The following is an 8,170-nucleotide window of genomic DNA, read 5'->3' as shown; positions in this document are numbered from 1 at the left end:
AGATACACTGTTTATAAATACAAGGTATCTAGATACAGCAGTAGGCAACAGACAATCTCAAAATCTCTGCTCTCTTGTGGAATTTATGTTCTAGGGGAGACAGACAATTGAAAAATAACATAGAATAACATAGGTAGAGTTACCATATGATCCAGCAATCCCACTCCTGGGCACATATCCAAAAAAAGCGAAACCTATAATTCTAAAAGATACATGCACCCCAATGTTCACAGCAGCACTATTTACAGTAGCCAAGACATGGAAGCAACCTAAATGTCCATTCACAGGTGAATGGATAAAGAAGACATGGTATATATATATATATAGAAGGTATTTTTAGACATGGTATATATATATATATATATATATGATGGAATATTACTCAGCCATTAAAAAGAATGAAATAATGCCATTTGCAGCAACATGAATGGACCTAGAGATTGTCCTACAAAGTGAAGTAAGTCAGACAGAGAAAGACAAGTATCATATGATATCACTTACAAGTGGAATCTAAAAAAAATGATACAAATGAACTTATTTACAAAACAGAAAAAGGCTCATAGATGTAGAAAACAAACTTATAGTTACCAAAGGGGAAAGGAGGAGGGAGGGATAAATTAGGAGCTCGGGATTAACAGATACACACTACTGTACATAAAACAGATAAACAACAAGGACCTACTATGTAGCGCAGGGAACTATATTCAGTATCTTGTAATAACCTATACTGGAAAAGAATCAGGTGTACAGAAGGATCTGTACACCTGAAACTAACACAACATTGTAACTCAACTATACATCAATAAAAAACAACAACATAGGTAGAATAAATTATTTGGAACAAGAAGGATTTGAAAAATTGGGAGTGGTAGATTCAATGGATACCACTACCCATTTCTCATGCTCTTAGGGAAGCCATCACTATTCAAAAAGGGCATTTTTTTCCTTCTAAACCCAATATGTCCTCACAATTTTTCTTAATGCACTGCTTTAGGCACAGACATTGGAAGGTATGGAAACCTCTGAAAGTGTCTGTAAAAGAAATATGTATGTATGCAGTGTGTGTACATTTATTGGGGGAGGAGAGAGAATTCATAGCTTTCATCAAATTTTCAAGGAGGTCCGTGACCTCAAATGAATTAAGAGTTGCTAATGTAGAATAGAGCCTCTTCTTGATGATATAATGATGGACTTTCAGTAAGTAGGAGGACAATTGCCATATTCTTCTAAAATATCTTCCAGCATCACAGTCAGGGTTGGGATCTACCTGAAATTACCATTTCTCATTTTCTTCTGTTGCAGTTCATTTTTCACATGTATTTTTTATCTGATGAGAAAACTGAGATTAAGAGATTCCGTCAAGAAGATTAACATGGCAGACATCCCCCTTCTAGCCCACGCTGACAAAGATGTGTTATGTACCAAGGTTCCCATCTCCATATCTGAGCTTCTGCAAGTGTACGAAAATGCCTGTCATGGTAGTAAGATGCTCTTACTCTAAGGACCTTAGGTCTGTAATGCCAAATGAAATCAATGGAACTGGGAAATTTGCACAGGAATTTCCAGAAAACAATCAAAACTTTTAAGTATTTTCCAGCTTTCCTTTGCTGCTATAAGGATACTGAAATGTAAATTCTAGGCAAATTTTCCATGGTACCTTCGCCATGAGCTTGAAAAAGTGACGGATGACTGCAGACTGTTGAAACTTCCCCCTTCTGCAGAGACATATTTCGTTTTTTTTTTTTTAAATTTAAAAAGCATATATTAAGCATTCTGTTAACCGGCATTTTTAAAGCGCCTTCTAGGGACATCATATGATGCTAAATAAGGCCTTCCACAGACTTAAACTAGATGCATTTGAAATAAAATAGATGTAAAGTTCTATATCTAAATAACTAGAAAAAAGAAAAGGAAGTTCTAAAAGTTGAGAATAAAGAGAGTTGAGATTGTCTTGGAAGTTACTCCCAAGGCTGTAGCAGACAACAGATTTAACAAACAATCAATAGTGTGATGTGTCAGATGGTGGGAGGGTGGACAATTCAACTTTGGACCCTCTCAGTAATACTGTCCTGATCACATGTATATATTGTACTATTAGAATGTGGGCTAGCCATGCTAGATGACACATGGAGTATTATGTTAATGCAGACACAGTATTTCAAGAAAAATGTTGGCTAACTACATACGTTCTAGATGAGACCAACAAGCTTGGTGGGGATGTGGAGGAGGGGTGACCAGAGGGAAAATTCTAGAAACTATCAGAATAATTACTGAAGAAACTAAGGATGTTTAAGCCAGGAGAAGAGAAGTTCACAGTGTTGGTGAAAATGCTATTGACATTGCAGAAATCACCAAAATCAACTCTAAATACATCCATCGTGACCAAAAATTGTCTGAGCTCAAAACTAGCATTATTCTCTCATCATTCGATGGAGTAAAAACTTGAATGTTTTTGTTCCCTCCCTTCTCCCCAAATTAGACCATGCACTGCTAGGTCATAGCACAAGGCCTGGGGTCTAACGGTTTCTTGCCTTCAGAGTTGCCATCAGGATCTGAGTTTGAGGACTGAACTTGTTCTTAGGGAGTCTTCTCTTTTGGCCTGGTGCTTTTATATTAAACAGAGAAGAAGAACGACAATTCAGAGGGCTAATCTCGTTTTTGTTTTGTTTTTTTAAATTTAAAAAGCAAATATTAAGCATTTTGTTAACCAGCATTTTTAAAGCACCTTCTAGGGACATCATATGATGTTAAATAAGGCCTTCCACAGACTTAAAACTAGATGCATTTGAGATAAAATTTCTGCAGGGAAGAAATTTCTCTCTGCCAGTGACAAGTTCTGAGAGAGTCACAGAGTGGTAGGAGCTGTCGTTTTGGACCAGAGCTTTCACCTCTTCGGAGCAGTTCCTCAGAGCTCTGTGAGAGGCTGACTCCCAGGCTACAGTCCTCAGTAAGATCCCCGGATGAAACTTAACTCACAAATTTTAGGCTGCGCAAATTTTCTTCAGTCGACAGACATCTCAAAGGAACTCTTCAACTTCAGTCCTCAAAGAGATGTGGGATTTGCATCCTACCATTGCCTCCACCCACCCGCACAGACATATTTCTTGGAGGCTACAAGTAGGGAAAATAAACTCTCAGGGAAGACTTTCTGCCACAAGAGGTATTCATTCTGCCATGTGTCCTTGAGGCCCAAACAGCACCTGGGGTGGAGCGGAGAGCTGCAGTTCAGGCAGATATCCTGGCTCTGTGTCTTCCTGTCCTTGTATCCTTAGGACAATGGTTTCACTCCTCTGAGCCTTAGTTTTTTCCCTTCTGTAAAAGAAGGCTGATATCCAACTTCGGCGTTGCTGGAAGGGTTGGAAATAATGTGTGAGAAATCATATAGCAGCATCCCTACTTCAGAGTAAGTGCTCAATAAATGGTCCAGCCTAAGAAAATCATCACCACCATCACATTCTGATCCTTATTACTGCAGAGCAAATGTTAGAATAACTAGAAAAGAGTCATTTTCATCTCAGTGCTTATAATCAGCCTGCATGCATATCCAATATTACCTCTTTCGCTGAACCTTTCCACTGCTGATGCAAAACAAGTGTGTAATTTTTCTCTGAACCCCTAGAGTGTGCACTGTTTATACAAATATAATTTAGTACCTTAGTAAACACTGCCGTGTATTATTTAGTGATTATTTTATGAATATTAGTCTCATTTCTCCACCCAAATACAAATTGCAGGAGGAAAGGTCTGTGTTTTACATAACTTGTAGTCTTTGGAATGCCCAGTGTAAGACTTGACCAAATTATGCCAGAATTGAAGTTTTTTAGTAGAAGTGTATCTATCTAAACTAGACAGAATTACCTACATTCTACCCCTGATTCCATCTCCTTCCTGTGGTGAGAATATTGCCTTGGGGAAGGATGAGTATGAGTATGGTCACGTGTCTGCAGGGGTCAATGAGACCAACCTTTCTTTTTCTTCCTTTCTTTCATATATATGACATTTTAACTGCATTATTCAGGGTTCCATAGCCTTGGCATAAAGACTCATTTCTTAATTCCACAAACTCTTAATCTTTCCCAGTCCACAGCATGCTACGACCTGTGCACAGGTACAGAGATAAACAAGACACAGAACTAGACCTGTGCAGCTAGTCCTTGTTGCCAGGGATGTAATGGGGGAAAACAGAAATAAACAAATGGAAAACTTTTTGTGAGCCTAGGAAAAGTAATATACATGGGGTATCATAAGAGCACTAAGTAAGGATATCAGAGAAGGCTTCTTGGAGGAAGTGACTACAATGCTCAGTCTCAAAGGATAGTAGGTGTTGGGTTGTTGACATGAGGAGGGTTGGAAGGGGAGGAGAAGGCATTTGAGGAAAGCGGAAACGAGCAAAGGAGTGGCATCCTAAAATAATGTGGTATGTGCAGGGGATTACAAGGAAGCAGCTCAGGGTGGCTGGACCTCAAAATGCACATTACATAAGGTGGAGAAGCATGCCTGGAGCGGGGTAGGTGCAGGTCCAGGTCACAGTGGACCCCTTACACTATGTAAACAAGGAGCTTGGCCTTGATCCTGTCCGTGATCAGAGCCATTGAAAGTGAAGGAGGGACAGGATCGATTTTGTGTTTTCCTTTGCAGTTTACTCTGGTAGCTGTGTAGATGGATTCGATGAGAACAAAACCAGTTTGGAGACTGTTTAGGCCTGAACTAGAGACAGAGGTGATCAGATTTGAGAAAGATTTAGGTGCAATTGGCATGGCTTGGTGATTAATGAGATGTGAAGGATGAGAGTGAGAAGGAGTGAGGAATCACAGATGACTTATGGGTTTCTTGCTAGGATGAGTGGGTCCTTGGTAGGAATACCAGCTGAGATAGAGAACACAAAGGAATGAACAGAGGTATTGGGGGAGTAATGACTTGAGTTTGGACATGTTGAGTATTGAGTTTGAAAGACACTGGGTGATTTCTAGGAAGTGATTTCAGACAGTAAGTGTGATGTATAAAACTGGATTTCAACCTTAAGTTAATGATTTACGCTTCATCAGGCTATGGGCAGTCGTTTAAACCAGGTTACCCTAAGTGCGGTCTGAGGATCGGCAGATCAGCATCGCCCAGGAATTTGCTAGAAATGCAAATTCTTAGGCCTGATTTCAGAACTATTGTATCAGAATCTCAGGGGTTGGGGCCAGGAAGCTGTTTTAAAAAAACTCTGCAGGTAAATTTAAAGTTTGGGAAACACTGGTTTAATTATGTAAACGGATGAGATCTCCCATTGTTGAACCCACTTTTTTTTTTTTTTTTTTTTTTTATTGTACGCGGGCCTCTCACTGTTGTGGCCTCTCCCGTTGCGGAGCACAGGCTCCGGACACGCAGGCTCAGCGGCCACGGCTCACGGGCCCAGCCGCTCCGCGGCATGTGGGATCTTCCCGGACCGGGGCACGAACCCGCGTCCCCTGCATCGGCAGGCGGACTCTCAACCACTGCGCCACCAGGGAAGCCCTGAACTCACTTATTAGTTTTAGGAAGGTTTTAAAATATAGAGTCCTTAGGATTTTCTAATCATGTCATCTGTGAATAGAAACAGTTGTTTTCCCTTGTTTCCAGTCTTTGTGGTTTCTATTATTTTATGCCTGATTGCACTGGCCAGAACTTTCAGTCCCGTGTTGATAAGAGTGATGAGAGCAGACATCCTTGACTTGTTCCCGAGCTTAGAGAGAAAGCATTCAGCCTTTCATAATTAAATGTGATGTTAACTGTAGGTTTTTTGTAGATAGTCTTTATTAGTTTCCCTCTATTTCTAGTTTTTTGAGAGTTTTCATCATGAATGTCTGCCAGATTTTGTGAAATGTTTTTTCTGCATCAGTTAGTAGGATCATAGAATTTTTCTTCTTTAGTCTGTTGATATAGTGAATAATGTTCATTGAGTTTTGAATATTGAACAAATCCTGCGTATATGGAATAAATCCCACTTGGTCTTGACGTATTAGTATTTTTATATATTGCTGTATTAGATATGCTAATATTTTAAGGAATTTTACATCTAAATTCATGGGCGATATTGGTCTGTATTTTTCCTTTTTACTGTTTTTGTTTAATTTTGGTGTGAGAAGTTTCATGTGGGTATGGGTGAAGGGGTCAATTGTATGGTGATAGATGGTAACTAGATAACTAGACTTGTGATGACCACTTTGTAGTGTATACAGATGTTAAACTATAATTCTTACACCTGAATCTTACATAAAAAGAATTTTAAAAACTCATGAGAGTAAAACTGCCCTCATAAAATGAGTGGGGAAGCCTACCTTTCTTTCTATTTTCTGAAAGAGAATATTGTATTTTTTTTTTTTTTTTAGCGGTACGCGGGCCTCTCACTGCTGTGGCCGCTCCCATTGCGGAGCACAGGCTCCGGACGCGCAGGCTCAGCGGCCATGGCTCACGGGCCCAGCCGCTCCGCGGCATGTGGGATCTTCCCGGACCGGGGCACGAACCCGTGTCCCCTGCATCGGCAGGCGGACTCCCAACCACTGCGCCACCAGGGAAGCCCGAGAATATTGTATTTTTAATGAAGTTATTTTTTCAAGCTTAATAACGTCGTTCTGGAGAATCCCTTAGCGTGGTAGGTGTTAAGGGAAGGAGGGACTGGCCCTGTGCATTCCTCCTCCACATTTAGAGTGTTCCTCTCTAGGGTCCCTTGTGCCTTAGTAGAGTGGGAAGCTCAGTCTGGGAGATTCAGAATGTGGAGGAGATGCGTTTTTGACGTGTGTCTTCCGACTCACTGGTATTTTAAGAAACACTAAAGAAAGATTAGAGATTAGCACTTGTGTAAGCAGCTTATAGGACAGCTAAAATCTTAATTACTTTCTAATTACTTAGTACCTGCCCTTTAACTCTTTTCCTGTATATAATTAACAAGACTTTCCCATCCATCAGAAAGGATTAAGAGCTAAGGATTATAGAGCTATGGAACAAAGATTATTTTTTAAAAAAAGTATTTTATGATATTTAGATTTAAATTTGACATATAGGAAGACTCACTCTCTGTGTGTACAATTCTATAGGTTTGGCCAAATGCATAGAGTTGTATATCCACCACTACGATCTAGATACCAAATCATTCCATAGCCCTTCAAAAATTCCTTTCATTTCCCTTTATAGTCAACTCCTCCTCTCACCCCCTGGCAGCCACCAATCTGTTCTCCAGCCCTATAGTTTTGCCTTTTTGAGAATATCATAAATAAAATCAGACAGTATAGAGTTTTTTGACTTTGGATCCTTTCACTTAGCAAAATGTGTTTAATATTCATCTATTAAATAATGTTATTACATTTATGTCACTCCATCCATCTATAAATCTTCTATTTTTCTTTCCCCCCAGCAAGGTTCCTGCTGGCTTTGTTTCTTTTGTCTGTGAAATCCAGGCACACCCAAGCTTCTTCCAGGAAATTACTTGGTTATTGATCACCTTGTTTATAGCTGCGTGACCCTATTACCCGATTGATAAGATCTGAGATAGATAACTGACCAAAAGTTCACCACACTGGGCAAGGCAATGACCAGTGAAGTGACCTGGTAGAAGAACTCTGTCCAACAGAGGCAGGGGGTGTTGATTGGCTAGTCTACTCCAATCGTCTAAGACTCAGTAGAAGTAGTGGAGGCAGAGCAGAAAGAGAAGCCACTTGGAACAGGGAAACACGATACACCTCCTGAAGGTACCAGGTGACCAGGTCTTTAGATCTGCAGGGTCTTGAACAATGTTTCATTCTCCACATAGCCTTGCCGAAGCTCACCGTGTTCCTTGTCTTTCATACGCCTCCTTGTATCCCATACTTTTACTCTTTTCATCATTGTTTCTTTCTAGATGTTCAACATTTTCTTCTTCTGTCATTTCCTTTCTGTTTCAAGAACTTCCTTTATTATTCTTTCAAGGTATTTTGATGACAGATTCTTTTCATCTTCCTTTGTCTGAGGATGTCTTTATTTCCCCTTCATTCCTGAAGGATCAATTCACTTGATCATAGAATTCAGAATTGACAGTTCTTTTCTTTCAGGATGTGAAAAGTGTGCCACTTCCTTCTGGCTTCCACTGTTTCTGATGAGAAGTCTTCTGTTCTTCACCAAAGAAATGAAGAATGTGGGAGGGTTTGACAGATAAGCATCAAGACATCCATGG

This window comes from Lagenorhynchus albirostris, chromosome 11 (assembly GCF_949774975.1).
Source record: "Lagenorhynchus albirostris chromosome 11, mLagAlb1.1, whole genome shotgun sequence".
Lineage (NCBI taxonomy): Eukaryota > Metazoa > Chordata > Mammalia > Artiodactyla > Delphinidae > Lagenorhynchus > Lagenorhynchus albirostris.
The sequence above is the reverse complement of the archived record's forward strand: the minus strand, read 5'-3'. Positions refer to the sequence as shown.